Source organism: Hyaena hyaena, unplaced genomic scaffold (genome assembly GCF_003009895.1).
Source record: "Hyaena hyaena isolate Hyena2069 unplaced genomic scaffold, ASM300989v1 scaffold_46, whole genome shotgun sequence".
Taxonomy (NCBI): Eukaryota; Metazoa; Chordata; class Mammalia; order Carnivora; family Hyaenidae; genus Hyaena; species Hyaena hyaena.
Genome location: NW_024080678.1, coordinates 2,816,141 through 2,833,268, shown reverse-complemented (window position 1 = coordinate 2,833,268; position 17,128 = coordinate 2,816,141). Strand labels below are relative to the sequence as shown.

At 43.6% G+C, this 17,128-nt stretch overlaps 1 protein-coding gene and 1 long non-coding RNA gene across 13 annotated transcripts in view; one reads left to right on the top strand and one right to left on the bottom strand.

The window, feature by feature from the left end:
• The window catches only part of SYN3 (synapsin III), a 432,592-nt gene that overhangs the window by 128,646 nt on the left and 286,818 nt on the right, over positions 1-17,128 (bottom strand). The window lies entirely within an intron of this gene.
• LOC120230725 overlaps positions 1-17,128 on the top strand; it is a 31,914-nt gene that overhangs the window by 13,374 nt on the left and 1,412 nt on the right. For all 11 annotated transcript variants that reach the window (XR_005528134.1, XR_005528135.1, XR_005528137.1 and 8 more), the window contains 3 exons: positions 10,913-11,052; positions 12,356-12,543; positions 17,001-17,119. This is a non-coding gene — a long non-coding RNA (uncharacterized LOC120230725). The remainder of the gene's footprint in view (positions 1-10,912; positions 11,053-12,355; positions 12,544-17,000; positions 17,120-17,128) is intronic.

Here is a 17,128-nt window from a genome sequence, read left to right as displayed (position 1 = left end):
GACATCCGTTCTGAAATTACAGAAACATATATCTCTCATGCTTTGTCAAGGGCTTTGTAATTTGCACAGCCTGTAGGATGACTATGGAGTTACCCATCTGATCCATGAGGCATCATGATCCACAGGCGCCATTACCACGTGTGAACAATCGGAGTTTCGAGGTGTCAATGGAATTTCTGATGAACATGCAGTAGGGTGTATACAATGATGAGGGTGAAGTTAACTTCATCTGTGGCTAACAAAGGGGCCATTGAGCTGGTTCTTGAAGGATGAGATGTTGTTCATCTGAGGGACAAGGTAGGGAAAGACCTTTCAGGCACAGGGAGTAGAATGTGCAAAGGGATAGGGACCATGAGGAAGTGCGGTGGATTTAGTGGTAGTAGTAGTAACTATTCCTAACATATACTTACTGACAACACACATGTGCTAGGCACTATTTAGAGACTTCACATGCTGAACTCAATTGGTCCTCACAATGACCCAGTCTGGCAGATGCTATTGGGATTTCCATTTTACAGATAAGGAAATGGATACACAGAGAGTTAAGTGATTTCCTTAAGGTCACAGTGATAATGAGTGGTGAGTCTAGGACTGGAATCCACTCAAGACAGACCGACAGTGTGATCAAGCCATTAAGGGCTAGGCAGTTAGGGAGGAAACATATGTCTAGGGGGGTGGAATGGGGCCAGATGATAAAGGAAGGCAAAGATATTTGGATTCTATAATATTGGCAAGTGGGGGGGGCACCAATGTCTAAGCAGGGTGAAAAATCAGTGTGGCACTGGGCAGAGGGTGAACTTCAGAGAATTAGGTCATGGGGGTATGTTGGGAGATAGCCATATTCTTTACTCTTATGTGTGGGCTAGGATGCTCTTTCCATCTGGGTGACCACCACCTACCTTGAAGTCCAAGTTCACATACTATCAGGGTGTGGGTTATGTTATTTCACAAGCTCTCCTGGAAGGCAAGGGACCCACATGGCCCATATGGCTGTGGCACCTTCTGTGTCCAGTGACTGTGTTTTAGCTGTTTCTATATTCCTTGGATTGCCAGACATCTTGTACCTTTATATCCAGCACACTAGGATTCCTTATTCCCCCAGAAGCATGGCTAGTATGAGTCCTTTTAAAGTATTTCAAGAATTCTCACTGGAAAATTCTTCTACCAGGTATAACTCTAGACAAGTGCCTGGTCTAGACATATGTGCTGCTTTACTTTCTTCCTCATGTAAGAATGGGCTGAGCCTGCCAGGCAACCATAGTGGCAAGTCAGTTGACATGCTCACCAGTCCCAGCTCTGACACTAGCTGTGTGACCTTGGTCAAAGCATTGTATCTTTCTGTGATGCACCCAAGAAAAAGGAGGTTCTATCAGACAATGTAGACAGTATCTCTATTCTCCTCTAGCAAACAATGTTTGCTGTTTGTGGAACTTTACTTTCAAGTGTCTGATTTCACTCATTTGTTCAACATATTTTTGTAGGGCCAGGCACTGTGCTAGGTGCTAGGTACACAGTGGTACAAGACAGAGACAGCCCTTGCTATCATTCTGGATGATTGTTCACAGTAATTTATTCCATTTAACATCTATGTGCCCAGCACCTATTACTTTCCTGATCTTGTTGTAGATGATAAGAGAGAAATAGAGAAGGTTAAGATATGGTGTCTCTTCTACAAAAGCTTTTATCCAAAACCACCTTCCTAAGGGGAGACCAGCCAGCTAAATATGGACAAAGGGAGTTCTTAAAAGGTCTTGCTTACAATCAGATAAGTAGCCATGCCAGACCCTGTTTCATCTGGGTATTGCTTCCAGGTCAACCCATCTCTGATAAGTGCCCCAGGAGCAGTAGAGTTGTAAAATGAACATGGCTCAGTGAGCCCACAAGATGGCGGCATTCTAGTAAATTCCCAAAGAGCTAACGCCACTGGGTAACAGTGCCCTCTATTGATGTGGAGGAGAGAGATCACTTCATCTCTTATAAGGACTGAGCATAGGTCTCATCTACAGTGTTCAAAGTATTGACCTTCTGGAAAGTCCCCTGGGGGGACGGGGAGCCATGGTTGCTGAACAAAGGAAAATGACACCAAATGCCACCTTATTCAATCCAGAAGATCTTTCTGGATGTCTTCCCTGGGCTTCCCCATCCTTAAATTTGTGTTTGATGATCTCCTCTGGGTCCCTCCACCAGGGCACCTGCCATATTGAATTTGGATTGCTGACTTATCAGTCTTTATCTTCCGTATGGCTAGGACCAGGTCCATTTCCTCTAAGAACACTTGATGCTTACACAGAATCTGGCTCAGAATGAAGACAAACCTCTGTTGAATGAATGAAGCTTATCCTAAGCAAGAACTTAAAACAGACTCTCACTTCACTACCATCACCCTTAGTGAGGGCATTTGGGGCCATTAATATCCTTGTCCTCAAAAATGGAAATTAAAAGGATGGGAGACCAAGAGATGCAGTCCAAGATATCCTAATGTGAGTTGTTGGGGGAATGGCCAGGATCAACTTTACATCTACTTCTGCCCAAAAGGGGTCAGCCTTGTCCACATAGCCAGAAAGTCAAGGTAGAGAAGATGGAAAATCTAGATCTGGCTGAGTCTGGTGCCTGTTGGAGAAAAGTGTGGCCTTTAATGTGTGTTTTTGCTTCACTTCCATCTCTACCCAGAGAGGAAGGCATGAGTTTTAGCACTGTAAGAGGGTCCACCAATTGGAACAAGCAGATTCAACCTGCTTCTCTGCCACCTTCCATTGAGGCCCCCATCCTTGCTTCCTGGCACTTCTGCCTCTGCTGCTGGAGCTCTAGCAAAGAGGAAAGCAGTCGGAGGTGCTCCCAAGGGCCCACTGCATTCCCGCCCTGGCCAAAGGCAGCCCGGGAACAAGTGGAGAGCCCCTCTTGGAGGAAGTGATTCAGAAACCACGATGGCCTGGCGGCCCGCCGTGACTCACAGCACATCAATGGGGGAATTGTCTGTGGAGGCTGAGAATACCAAAGCTCTTTTCTTTCCTTCCTTTCTCTTTTTTTTCCCCCTTTCTTTTTTGCCCTCCCCATGGCAGCACTGTGCAACACCAGGCTGCCCAGAAACATGTGTTTCTCATCATTGGCTCCAACAGCCACCTTGGAGGACTGGGGAGCAAATAAGACTGACAGGGAACAAGCCCCATGAGGGGACTACAGCAGTTAAGGGGGGGGGGGCTCTCTTTTCCTGTGCCTGAGTCCTGTTTCACCTTCCCTATCAACACCAGCATCCCCCAAAACCATCTGGAATGGAGAAGAATCTAATTTTGGACCTGGGAGAAAACCTTAGAGTATATCTCTTCCAATACCTTTGTCTATAGATGAGGAAACTGAGGCCCCAAGAAGGGAAGCAAGTGGCTTGCCAAAGACCCCACAGCCAGGTTACATCTGACGTCTTTCTGCAGTGACTGCATTTTCCTGTACCCCAAATCAGGAAACGCAGTGTGACAAAGGATGAATTTTTTTTCCATGAATAGTGAAAAATGAGAAGTCATACTAAGTTTCATTATAAATCTATCAATTGTCCCTTTGCCCTTATCTACCAGTCTCAGGAAACTGGCCTGCATAGGGTCACTTGTGAGGTCATTTTAAAAGTCTACAGGCCGTTTTGCAGTCCTCGACTGACTGGCTGTCTTAGCAGCATGTGACGCTGGTGCCCACTGGTTTCCAGGCAGCACCCCTCTGTTTTACCTCCCTGCCTCTCTAGCTTCTCCTTTTCAGCATCCTTTGCTCCCCATCTGGCTCTCAAACATCCAAGTTGCAGAGGGTTTTGTCCTAGGCCCGTATCCATGTTCATGGTTTCGGTGCCTAAAAATTAGCTGGTGACTCCCAGATCTTCACTACAGCTGTTCATCTTCTCTGAGCTACAAACATGTATGTACAGCTGCCTTCTCAGCATCTTTGGATGTCGCAGACTGAACTCACCATTTTCCTCCAAAGCTCTTTGACCACTTTGACTTTATTGCCAAGCAAAAATGGGAAGAGTATATCGAGTGCTTCGAAGCATGTGCTACCTGGGCTCGACTTCCAGATATGCCACTTAACTAGCTATGGGGCCTTGACCAAGTTACTTAACCTTCCAAGTTCCTCATCTGTAAAATGGAGATAATAAAAATACCCACTTCATAAGACTGTCATTAAGAGGAAATGAGTTAATTCAATAGCATTAGCACAATGCCTGGCACATAGTAAACGTTCAATAAATGTGAGCTGTTATTTTATTATGCATCTCAGCACCCTCTCCACTTGAGCTACATTGAATTCTTACCATTTCTTAAAGACAAAAGGCTCTTTTGTTATTACTCTAGGCCATTCTCCTCATTTAGGATGCTATTCATACTCTTCTTCTCTCAGGCAAACTCCTACTCACCCATCAGACTGAGTCCAACTGTCATTGCCCTTTTGAGAAATTAGCAGCTCATTCTTTTGTTCTTATAGAGTGCTGTGTCTGTTCCACTGCCATAGCCTATACTGACTCCTAATTAGCTCCCTCTCCAGCATCATCTCGCACTGCCTCTCCCATCACACTCGGCTCCAACGGTATACAAATGCCCAAGATAGTCACATTCTTACATTTCTTGAGGTCTTCTTATGTGCTGCTCACTCTGCTTGGAAGGCCTTTCTTTTCAGAGTACATTATCCTCTAGAAGATGCCTCTCCTGAGAAACCTTTCTGGAAGTCTGAGGCTGAGTTAGCTGTCTTTTCCTTGTGTCTCCATGGTGCCTTCAGTAAGTTTCTGTAATATAACTCACTGGATTTCAATGCTGAATCATCTCCCTTCTCCATTAGACTTTACTGTGTCTTTCTCATAACAAATATTCATTGAACATGTGCTGTGTGCCAGGGACTGTGCTTGGTACTGAATTGCATTAAGGGCTGAATGGATTTTCTAGTTCAGTGTCTATTCTCGCTCCAGACTGTGAGCTTCTAAATATGCTGAATGAATAACATGAGAGGAGATGGGAACTGTCAAGGAAAAGATCCACTAGTGGTCATGGGCTAGGGCATTAGAGAATGACTTGTAGTAATATTCATCCCACAAACATTTGGTGCATACCTACTATGCATCATGCACTGTGCTAGATACTGGCACTGTAACTGAGCCAAATGTCTTGCAGTCTAATGGGGAAGATGGACAAAAAAAAAAAAAAAAAAAAAAAAAAAAGCCTCATGGGCAGTGTGATCAGTGCCATGATGGTGTTTGCAGAGGGAGACAGTAGGGTGGGTTTCCTAGATGTGTGACCTGGGCAGGTGCACAGAGCTCCACACTCAAAAGGGCCCCCTGCTTGGTTTAATTCTCTGCTGTTGCCACCTTTAAGTTCTTAATAATCTCACCTTTGAGCTTGCATATAGTAAGTGGTGATAATGGAGCATGTTCATGAACAAAGAAGCTATGTGCAATGGGTGTGCCCTCTGCTGTTCCTTGCCATTCCATTCACAGATGGCCTCCTAGGTGGCCCACGAGAATGGAATCCCAGTGGGCTCATGACACATGGGAGTTCACTGACACTCATAGCAAGTACAAGCTAAGTGTGTAACATCTACAGCTGAGTAAGTAGGAAGTGCTATACTTGATGTTTGAGCCAGCATTTGCCTCAAATGCAGAAAGAAGGCAATGATATCCTAAGAAAAACAACCAAGAGATCCTCTCCTCATCTTTCCTATTTGCCAAAAATTTGTGCTGAAGAAAAGGGAAAGATAAGACAACCCATAGAACCTTCTTCCAGTCCTTCCCTACATCAATAAACCAAAAGTAGAAAATGTTGGTAGAATGCATGCCTATTTTTTTAAATTTTTTAATGTTTTATTTATTTCTAGGAGAGAGAGAGACAGCATGAGCAGGGGAGGGTCAGAGAGAGAGGGAGTCATGGACTCTGAAACAGGCTCCAGGCTCTGAGCTGGCAGTCAGCACAGAGCCCGACGTGGGGCTCGAACCCACAAACTGCGAGATCATGACCTAAGCGAAAGTCGGACGCTTAACCGACTAAGCCACCCAGGCACCCCATAGAATGCATGCGTATTGAGAAGTGGAAAACAATGGTTGGTTTTGTACTGCCTTTCCACTATTCTGGTAAGAAGGAAATACACATGTGTGGGCTATGAAATATGAATTTTGTTGATTCTGCATGTGAGTTAAATGCTCTTATATTTTCCTATAAAGTGGGCATTGCACAATCTAAAAGCAAGTGGTAAATTCATGTTAATGATAAAAAATTTTGTTTATTATTTTTTTGTAATAAGAATGCTATTAAATAGCAAAATAAAAAAACAAAACAAGTTGAGAGAGACCGTGAAATAAAGGACAACTTTATATTTTAGTACCTTTGATGGCACATTTTCCCCTGGGTTTTGAACAAGGGACCTTGTAAACTATGTAGCTAGCCTGGATTGAGAAAGAGGGAAGGGTCTTTGAATTTTGGCTTTGAGTAGTGGACACAAAAAGCATCTCAGTGGTGCTCTGGTCATGCCTTCTCTGTTCATTATGCGCTACACTGCATTTGAAGAAGCAGAGAGCTAGAGGTGGTTTCAAGGTCACCCAAGATGCAAATGGGTAAGCCAGGGCTATAACTCAGGTCACTTGACCCCATTCTTTTCTTAAGTCTAGTGTTCTGCACATGATATGTGCTCTTCCTTCTGTCAGGAATCCTACGTTAGGACTTGGAAATAAGATACTCCTATGGAAGTCAAACCATCTGCTCAGTACACGGGGACTGATATGCAAACTAATATGGTTTCCATCCAAGGCCAGGGAGGCTTGAACAGCACTTGGTTAAAAATAAGACATTGTATTCTGGGGAAGATTAATTGGGCAGTGTTTTAGTCCTCATGTTTTTTGTCTTAGTGGACACTATTCAATCAGACACTTGCTTTGCTTGGCCTCCCACATTCCACCTTCCTGACTTTGTAACATTAAAGCATCTCAGGGGGCAGTTCTCTGACCTTTTCTCTTCTTCTGCCTTTGCTCATTCCTTCAGTGATCTCATCTAGTCTAATGAGCCTTAAAACAATCTGCATGCTAATGGCTCATCTATTTATATTTCTAGCCCTGACGCCTCCCCGAATTCCTTCTAACATATCTGATGACCTACTGGACATCTCCACTCCAATGTCTAACAGGAATCACACATTTAAGACACAAAATCAACCCTTGGATACCCCTCTCCCCTGAGAGTGCTCCCCACCTCAGTTATTGGCAGCTTAATCACTCCAGTTGCTCAGGTCAAAACCTTTCATATCTCATGTCCAATCCTTGGGCAAATCCTAAAGGCTCTGCCTTCAAAATATATCCAGAATCTGACTGTTTCCTACAACCCCACTGCCTTGCTTTGAGGTACAAGTTACTACCATCACCCACCTAGATTATTCCAGTAATTTCTGGACCGATCTTCCCATTTTGGCCCTCATCTTTCTTTTAGCAGAATGATTTCATTAAACGTGTCACCCCTCTGCTCAAAACCTCCCAATGGTTTATCATCAGACACTGAAAAGCAGCCCAACCCTTATAATGGCTGCAGAGCCTGCCAGCAGACAGGCCTGGGGTCTCTTGGACCTTAGCCCTCACTTGTTCCCCTCACTCACTGGCTCTGCTCCAGTCACGCAGCCTCCTTGTTCTTCCTCCAATTAACCTGAGACTCTCCCACCTTCAGGCCTTTCTACTTCTGTATGCTTTCTGTGGAATGCTCTTTCCCCAGAAATCTGCAAGGTTCACTCCCCCACTCCCTACAGATTGTTATTAAATGTCACCTTCTTGCAAGGCCTTCCCTGATCACTTACTGATGACTATAGGCACATTCCCAGGAACATTCTCTGTCTCTCTGGTCTTTATTCCTCATAGCACTTATCACCATCTACCATGCCATGTAGTTAGCTTTATATTCTATGGATTATCTGTTTTCTTCCATTAGAATGCAGCTGCTTATTTGTCTGTTTTTGTGCACTTTATTCAAGTGTCTGAGCCTGCCATGAGAGTTAAGTCATAGACGACCTATGGCCAATGATTTGCCCAGATATAATGGACCACTCAGCCATGCCCCACGAGCCTCTCTGATCTCATATTCTAGGCTCCACCTGGAGGATCTTTTGCCAATTTATCTTGGTTGAAGAGTAAGGCCATCTTTCAAGGTTTGGTTTAACAGTTATCCTCTTAGAAGCCTTTCCTGACCTTCACCTTCTTTCACCTTGACTTAACTACACTCTGACAAGAAAAATAAGCAAAACCAGAAACAGGTGAAGAGCCTTTATATGACTATTTATGGGGAAGAAAGCGAATACACATTGAAGTATACACTGGTATATATCTGGAAGGCAACTGGCCAGTTAGCAAATTAAAACATGCATAGCTTTTGACCCAGCAATGCACTTCAAAGAACCTAACCTACAAAAATCCTGAGCAAGTATACAAAGATATGTGTGCCAAGACTTTGTAGCTCTTTTGTACTGTCAGCAGAAGCTGGTTTAATAAATTTTAGTTCTACAGAGTACTCCATGTTGATGGAAAAATATGTCAAGATATTTGTTAGGTGAAAACTGCCCAACACTATGTATGACATTATCCCATTGGTATTAAAGGAAGCATGATGGAAGAAAGGAAAGAAGAAAGGAAGAGAGGGCATGAGGAGGAGGGAAGGAAGGAAGGAAGGAAGGAAGGAAGGAAGGAAGGAAGGAAGGAAGGAAGGAAGGAAGGAAAGAAAGAAGGAAGAATGAAAGAACAGGCAGAGGGAAGGGAAGAAGGGGTTGTTTGTTGGTTCTGTTGTATGAATTTGATTCTAAAGTATGAGAATAAGACAAAAATGATACATATGGTGAAAATTACCTTGGAAAACCCCTAATAAGACCTGTAAGAGACAGTATAAAAGTTTCATTATCTTTCAATATTTTTCCTCTAATATTGGAACAGAGTTTTTGTTTTTCCATCGACCACAAATAAAGTAATGATTGCACTGTATTTTGGGACTATGCTACATGAGAACTACCCACTCTGTTATAAAATGCTAAATGTCCTTCAATCGGTATCCGTTCCTGTGAGAACAACAGGGATGCATCTCTTTTCCTGGGCCTCCTCTGTAGTGTACATTCATTGAGGAGAAAGGGGGAGGGGGGAACTTCCCACATTATGTAAATTGCTTGTCTCTGTCACTCTACATTTCTGTCTGTCTTTTCTCTGAGCATATTAAATATGCATTTGGTATGACTCTACTGTATGTATGTGTATGCCATTTGCTTTTTACTTTTACTCCTTTTCAGTGTTTGAATTCAATATGAGCATATACTATTTTTATAATGAGTAATGAGATAAATGTTTGAAAAATCATCTTATAGATGCAGAAAATAAAGTATATGTCAAGATTGTAAATTAGCTTTTTTTTTTTTTTTTAAGTAATCAATTGTTTACCATGGGGAAAAAAGGGACATTGTTAATTGTTATTGTCTTTTTGGTGAAAATGACAATTGACTTTGTCTCTTCTCCCTCTCTCCTTCCTTTTTTCCTTTCTGTGGCTTTTGGTGTTGCTGGAAGCTGCTGGTATTTCAAGGAGGCAGCAAGACCTTTGCAGAACTGATGTAAAGGGACTCCCTAAGCATGGAATTAAGACCATCCCAACACAACGCACAATGCACAAAAATACTTTAGGTGATCTGTTTAGGGAGAAGGGCAAGTAAGAGATAAAGGAAGTAGGCATTTTGCTTCTTATGATCTCTCTGGCCTCCAGGATCTTGCCCTCTGCTCCATAAAAGATCTCAGCAGCTCAGACACTGCTGCCAATTGCGCCCATGGGATCCAGTGGGTCCAAGCTCATGGTACCTATGAGTTAGGAACCATATAACTGCAAGGACTCACTCTTGTATTTTCCACACTCTTAACACAGTCCTGGCACATAGTAGGCACTTAATAAAATAGGTGACAATTATTGAGCTCTTACTATTACATGCCTGACCTGGGTTACCTGTTATAATTTATCAAAAATCCTATGAAGCAGGTACATAAATCTATACTGTTAAGGTAAGGGTACCAAGTTATAGAAAGGTTAGGTAATTTCCCTGAGCTTGTAGATCTGGGAATTTGAAACCAGGTAGTTAGACTCTAGGGATAGACCTTTTAACTGCCATCCTGCCTCTGAAAACTATGTGTTGAATAAATAAATGAACGATGAGTGGATCAGACTTGCCCTTATGAAAGTCCTGTCAAAAGATATTTCTCTAATAAAATGGGGGTGGGAGTAGCATGTGTAGGAACTGAGTCATTCACACTTTCTAGCTTGTCATCTCTTGTGCGCCAGAAGGCTGGCTAGGGTTAGGGCCAAAATTCTTTGGGAAAGAGACAAACTGAACCATAGGTTCTGTTCCAGAATTCTCTAACAGATCCATTTGGCCCCAAACTCCAAGTGAGGTCCACTCTACTTTCCCCATCTCTACAAACCACTTAGAGTCATAAACACAAAGTATGTGCAAAGAGGACAGTGGGGAGAGAACAGGTTCTGAGAGAACCACCCTTTCCACTTGGCAACAGTTGTAGTAACCTCTAGAAAAATAGCAGAACTGTTAAACATAAGAATGATAACAATAATGGTGGGCGTATTGTTTTCTAATATCCAGTCTCTTCTTCCATGGTTAAAGAACTACTAATTTGTAGTTGTATATATGGTTGCCCAGACTCAAGGATATATTTCCCAGCCTCCTTTCAAATGGGATGTGGCCATATGACTATGTTCTCACAACTGAGATTTAAGTGAAAGAATGGCAGCCTCTGAGAAACTTCCTTAAGGGGGAGATGACACAAATATTTTTTCCCTCTTCTTCAACCTTTTCTCCTTCCTGATGGCTGAAATGCAGATGTGATGGCAGAAACAGAAGCAGCCATCTTGGGCCATAATATATCAATATCTACATTTTGCAGATAAGGAATCTAAGAGTGGAATGAAGGCAGTAAGCTTAGAAGATGAGTCTCAGGTTTTCATGGAGCAGAGCCATCCAGATGTGGACTGCCTACTTTGGGAGTGCAATATACAAGAAAAATAAACCTTCATCATATTTAAGGTATAATGTTTTGGCTCTCTGTTCCTCATATCAATTAATAGACATCATCATGGTTTCTTTGAAATAGTCTACATTGGTGGGTCAGAAGACTTGTTTTATTTCCACTTTTCCCTCTGTTTTACTATATGCTTCTAAGTTCTCCTGTTCCTAAACTATAAGTTAGAACTAAATATAGTTCTTTCACGTGTATTGATTTTTAAGGTAAAATATATTTCATTTTTAAAAATAGTTTATTGTCAAGTTGGTTTCCATATAACACCCAGTGCTCATGCCCACAAGTGCCCTCCTCCATGGCCATCACCCCCTTTCCCTCCCCCCACTCCCCTCAGCCCTCAGTTTGTTCTCAGCATTCAAGAGTCTCTCATGGTTTGCCTCCCTCCCTCTCCCCAACTATTTTTCTCCTTCTTCTCCCCCATGGTCCTCCGTTAAGTTCCTCCTAATCCTCCTAGATGTGCAAACATATGGTATCTGCCCGTCTCTGCCTGACTTATTTCGCTCAGCATAACACCCTCAAGTTCTATCCATGTTGCTACACATGGCCAGATTTCATTCTTTCTCATTGCCATGGAGTATTACATTGTATAGATAAACCACATCTTCTTGATCCATTCTTCTGTTGATGGACACTTAGGCTCTTTCCATGTTTTGGCTATTGTTGAGAGTGCTGCTTTGAACATTGGGGTTCATGTGCCCCTATGCATCAGCACTCCTGTATCCCTTGGGTAAATTCCTAGCAGTGCTATTGCTGGGTCATAGGGGAGTTCTATTCTTAATTTTAAACACTTAAACACTTTAAACACTGTTTTCCAGAGGGGCTGCACCAGTTTACATTCCCACCAACAGTGTAGGAGGGTGCCCGTTTCTCCACATCCTCACCAGCATCTAGAATCCTCTGATTTGCTCATTTTAGCCACTCTGACTGGCATGAGGTGGTATCTCAGTGTGGTTTTGAAAAAGGAGATTTGAGAAGTGAATGCCAAAAAGGCTGAGGGGATATGGTTACTTTGTAGTTCTTTGGCCTTGGGTTACAAGGGCGAAGAGACCTCACTTTAATCAATTAATTTAAGTACAAAAGAGAGTTTACTGGTTCACAAAATCCAAGGGAAGTTTAAATATTTCATCTACAGGATGCCCAAAGATGAAACTGGGCCTCAGAAAAGCTGGAAACAGGGTTTGTCCATGTCTTTTAACCTGACTTCTATTTAGTCTCAGATTTAGTCTCTTGCTGTAGACTGACTCTTAACACAAGACAAGTTTCACAGCTTACAGGAGAATGGGATGACTCTCTGTATTCTGTTGTCAGCACCATCAAGGAGGAACCCTGATTGGCCAAACTTGGTTCAGCTGCTCTCCCTGGAGACCAATCAGTCATTGTCAGAAGGCATGCTATGCAAGAGAACTGCACCTGCAGAATGTGTATATGTGGATTTCATACGTGGAGACGGAATTTTATACAATTGAGTATGTGTTACTTTCACAATGAATGATGAGGTAAATATTTGGAGCAATGAGGTAAGTATAGGGAGTGGGGAATAAGAAAGCATAAGTGAGTGTGCACACTTTTTAAAAAGATGAAGCTGGACAGCACACACCTTGGGTGACCACTACAGATGTCCAAAAATGGGGAGAGAAATTCTGCTGGTAATGGAGCAAAGGATGGTAGACCAAGTGGAAGTCAGAAGACCTGATTTGTAGTCCTGACAAAGTCCTTTGGCACGTCTCTTTCTTCAATCAGTCACAGTTTCCACATTTGTAAAGTGATGTTAAATTAGCTTGAATTTGCTCCATTGTTTTCAAAGTTTTTTTTTTTTTTTTTTTTTTTTAACTTATACAGAAGTTCTTGGGGTATTTAATGGTTAGGGTTTTTTTGGATCCTTACTAGGCCTTCTTTCCATTCCCTACAAAAGCAAAATCCTCATACCCATACACACATTAACACATTCACTCACTCACGTGTACTTACTCTTGCACATCTTACACCCCCAACCCCACACAGACACATATGGTGGACCATGAACCATTTGTTTGCTGGATTGGATGATCTAAAGTGTCCCTTACAGGTTCTGCATGTTCATGAGTCTATACAAAGTGGGAACTGTCTGAGGCTTTGAGCCCAAAATTCTAGAGAACAGCAGCTGACACAGAGAAAAGTAATAATTATGAAGGTTCAAACAAATGTGTAGGACTTTCTACTCTCCCATTTGCCTGAGCCTGTGTCTTCTCACTAGAGGCAGAAGGCAAAGTGCAATCTCTAGATCCTGAGAAGCTGCACTTACCAAAAAAAGGTCTGCATAAGCCCTATTTATGCACAGGATCTTGCCCATCTATGGGCATCTCTATCCTTATTTCTACCTTTAAATATGTATAGATTAGGAACAAAATTAAGATGCATGGCATTTTTTAGTTTGATGCTATTTTCTGAATGAACAATTACTAAAGTAGAGAAACTCTGGAATGAAGGGTTGGAGAGAGATTTTGATTGGTCTTGGAAAAGGCTGGGAACAGCTTTCTTCAGAGTTAAGTTTTGAGTCAGGAGTCTTCTCCCCTTAAGCAGGTATGTTTCCAATTTGTCTGTTGCTTGGGGCAGAGGTGGCCCTGCCATCCTTCGCTGATCCCTCTGATCCCTCCACAGGACATGATTCCCCTCTGCCTGGTAAGAAGACAGATTCTCTCAAGCACAAAGCCATGCTGTCTTGAGCTGGCACCTTCCTGCGTGGGAACTCGAAGCCACTCTCAAGGGCCCTTTCTTTCTCTCTACAGCTTGTGAGCCAGGGAGGCGGCCAGCTGGGCGGTTCCCACATTGAGAAACTGGGTGGGGCCTAGGGAACCCTTTGGCCTTGGTTGAAGAGCCAGACCTAGGCCCCTCCCTGGCAATTCTATATAATGCAGAAATGGCCAGAGAAAGAGAGCTTTGTGGAGAAAGCACCCTCCCATCAGGCCAAGACTCATTGGGCCCTGACACTGATGTGGGCAGAGAAAAAATGGCTGGCTGTTTTATCACTTGGCTAGGCTGGGGCCCAATCCCCTTCTGAGAGCCCTGGGTGGTATGTAAGTGGGGGCGTGAAATGGACCTCCCTGGAGAGTCTGATGTGGACCTCCCCCACCCCTGACCCGGGTGATGTAAAGTAACCAAAACATACTCCTTTTCCCTCCAGGGATGTATAGGAAGTTCAGCAAAACAAACAAAACCTCTTGGGATTGAGTGTGGGTGGGATGACCTTTGGCAAAGTGGGGGTCATTTTTTGGAAAGGGGGTTGCTCTATGGAAAGCTGGTAAAGGAGACAGAAGAGAGGAGGAAGTCTCCATATACAGGACACTGTGTCAGAAATGGAAAGAGAGGAGCCAGGCTGTTTCTCTTCCATCATTGTCCCCTCTTCCTGAAGGGGACCCAGTAATTTGAATCAAGAGTTGTTCACCAAATAAGACCCCAACCATCATGGGCCTTGATGCAAAGCACTGGCTATTTTGTCACTGCACATGGATGAAATGACTGGGTCTGCCTTCCACGTTCCAGACACCATACATGAGAGAGAGATTTCCCCTGAATTAAGGAGTTCCCTGTCTAGTAGGGAAAGCAGATGAGCCAATAGGCAAATAATGATACAGCACCAGGGTAGAGGAGCACAGGGTGCTGTGCAGGTCCTAGCAGGTGAGCCTCCCCAGGACTTGGACAACCAGGGAGGCTTTTGGGAGGAAGCTGAGAGTTCAAGGATAAGGTGGGATTAGTCAAATGAACAAGGGGTGGGGGTGTTCTAGAAAGAAGGAATTGGACATGCAAAAGCTTGGTGGTGAGAGAAAGAAGTTGAGCTCCAGGAATTCTATATGGCTAAAGATTTTACTCTAGGTAAGTCAAGAAAAGATGAGCCTGGGCTTGATCAGGCAGAATGGTACCAAGTAGTTTGGACATCATCTTGGGGACATAGAGGAACTCCTGATGAGTACTGAGCCCAAGTGGCATGATTAAATGTAAACTTTGGAAGGCCTGCTGTGAGCTACCTATGGACACTGGATTCAAAAGGGATAAGACTAAAAAGGCTAGAAGGCCATCACTGAAACCCAGGCAAAAGATGGTGAGGGTGTGAGAGCCCATCTTGGTCTGGCTTATAATCATTTTTATCACCGCCCTCTCTCCTAGTCGATTCTGGGAAGTGTGACAGCTCCATCAGAACTTATAGAAGCTGCCAGGAGCCACATCATCACGTCCTCACCATCTCTTGCTCATGGTAGCTCATGGAAAGCCTTCCAAAGCTCATGTCTGACCATGCCACTTGAGCTCAGGACTCAGCCCGGCATTACATAAACTGTCAGTGGCAGTGGGATTTGGAGTCTAGGTAAAGAAGAGGCTGGCTCTGGAGGGCAAAGGGGAGGGAGAAAGGGGAGGAAGAGGTGATGCCAGGTTTCTGGCTCAGTAGAGATTGGGATTTCCAAGCTCTGAATTGTACATTTACAGCTCTGATGAAGCCAACTCTGCAGATCATGAGTCCCTGAGGAATAGTTCTACAACTGGGGTTGGGGTTGGGGGCAGGGGAAGGGATGTTCCCATAAAGACAGTGGCCCTGACAGGAAGACTAGACTATGGTTTACACATTTATCATCTGTCTTCCCCACTAAAATGTTCTCACCATGACTGTAGACTTTGTATTGTTCTCTGTTGTATCCCAGTTGCTGGAATAATGCCTGGCACACAGGAGACTCACAAAAAATATTTGTTCAGTGGAAAAAATAGTGGAGGCTACAGATACAGGGTCAGGGGATTTGCCATTCCAATTAGTGGGATGAAATTATTGGACTCCTTTGAGATGTCACAGAATGTCATAAAATGACTCTGGTTTCATCATTCTCTCTTATCAAAGTGTGGCTAGGATGGTGGGAGTGAAACAGAGGAGGACAAGGATGGTGGCATTTTTATGCAGAAATGAGTATATGCAGTACATAGCCTGGGTAACCAATAAGTAAATACACACACAGTGATAGCTGAGTAACAGTTTCATTGCCATCATCAGCAACAATGCCATCCCCAGCTTTGACTGAGACCTCCATGTGCACCAGGAACCAAACTCACAGGCATTTTATATACATGATCTTAATTGTTACAGTAGTTCAAGGGAATATATCTTGCTATGAACACAGGTCTCTCTGACTCTAAGGCCACCTTTCCCCTATTCCACACTGCCATCTCAGGTAAGAAATAAAAATATACATATGGTTGCAACAGAGACTTTGGGCAGAGAAAAGGCCTTGAAATGTCCCAAGAGGCCTCTAGGTTTGCTAGAGTCTGACCAGGCTGGAAAAATCTGCTTGGGCCCTGGCCCAGCTGAGCAGTTAGTGGAAAGTAGCATCTTGTTGGTTGTTTCTTTATCAAGAAATTACATGCAAGCCTTGTCATAGTTTTCAGACCTGACAAAACACTAAGAAACCCTCACCTAACACAACACTTAGTTTCTCTCTAAAACCACCCTAACTCTGAGTACCCCACTGAGGACAGCCAGGAGCAGGTACCTGGGATGTTCCCTGCAGGGATCACAGGGTGGCCACTTAGAATTCTTGTCCAGCAGCTGAGGCTGGGGTGACTCTGGGGCCAAATGATGGCTGGTGTCCAGTATGGTGGGTAGACACTGGAAATGTTATCAACAGTATGCTTCACACAATTCTGTGCCCTCTCCCTGGCCCCAGAACATTGAATCTCTTCTCTTATACCCAAGGACACCTTCTGCAGAGATAGAATGTTTCTTCTTTATTCCTGTTGACATAAGGAGGGACATTTCTGGAATATTATGAGGTTCTTGCCCCACTCCTTACTCTGTCATAGCTTTGGGGGAAGGAGGTTACTATGGAACCTGAGACCGAAGGTGCCACATTTATGAGTATTAAGCTAAAAGATGGCTAAGTTAAGTGAAGGCTGACACATTCACTTCCCTGCTTTTGTGTTCTTTCTGTTTTTACTGCAGACTTGATGAAAACCTCTCAGTGACAGTGATGGACAGAAGTGAGACCACAGGGAGGGGGGCAGATTGGTACCTCTATCCTGGAAGCCCCATGAGGGGTCAGAAGCTGAATCAGTGTTCAGGTAACTTTA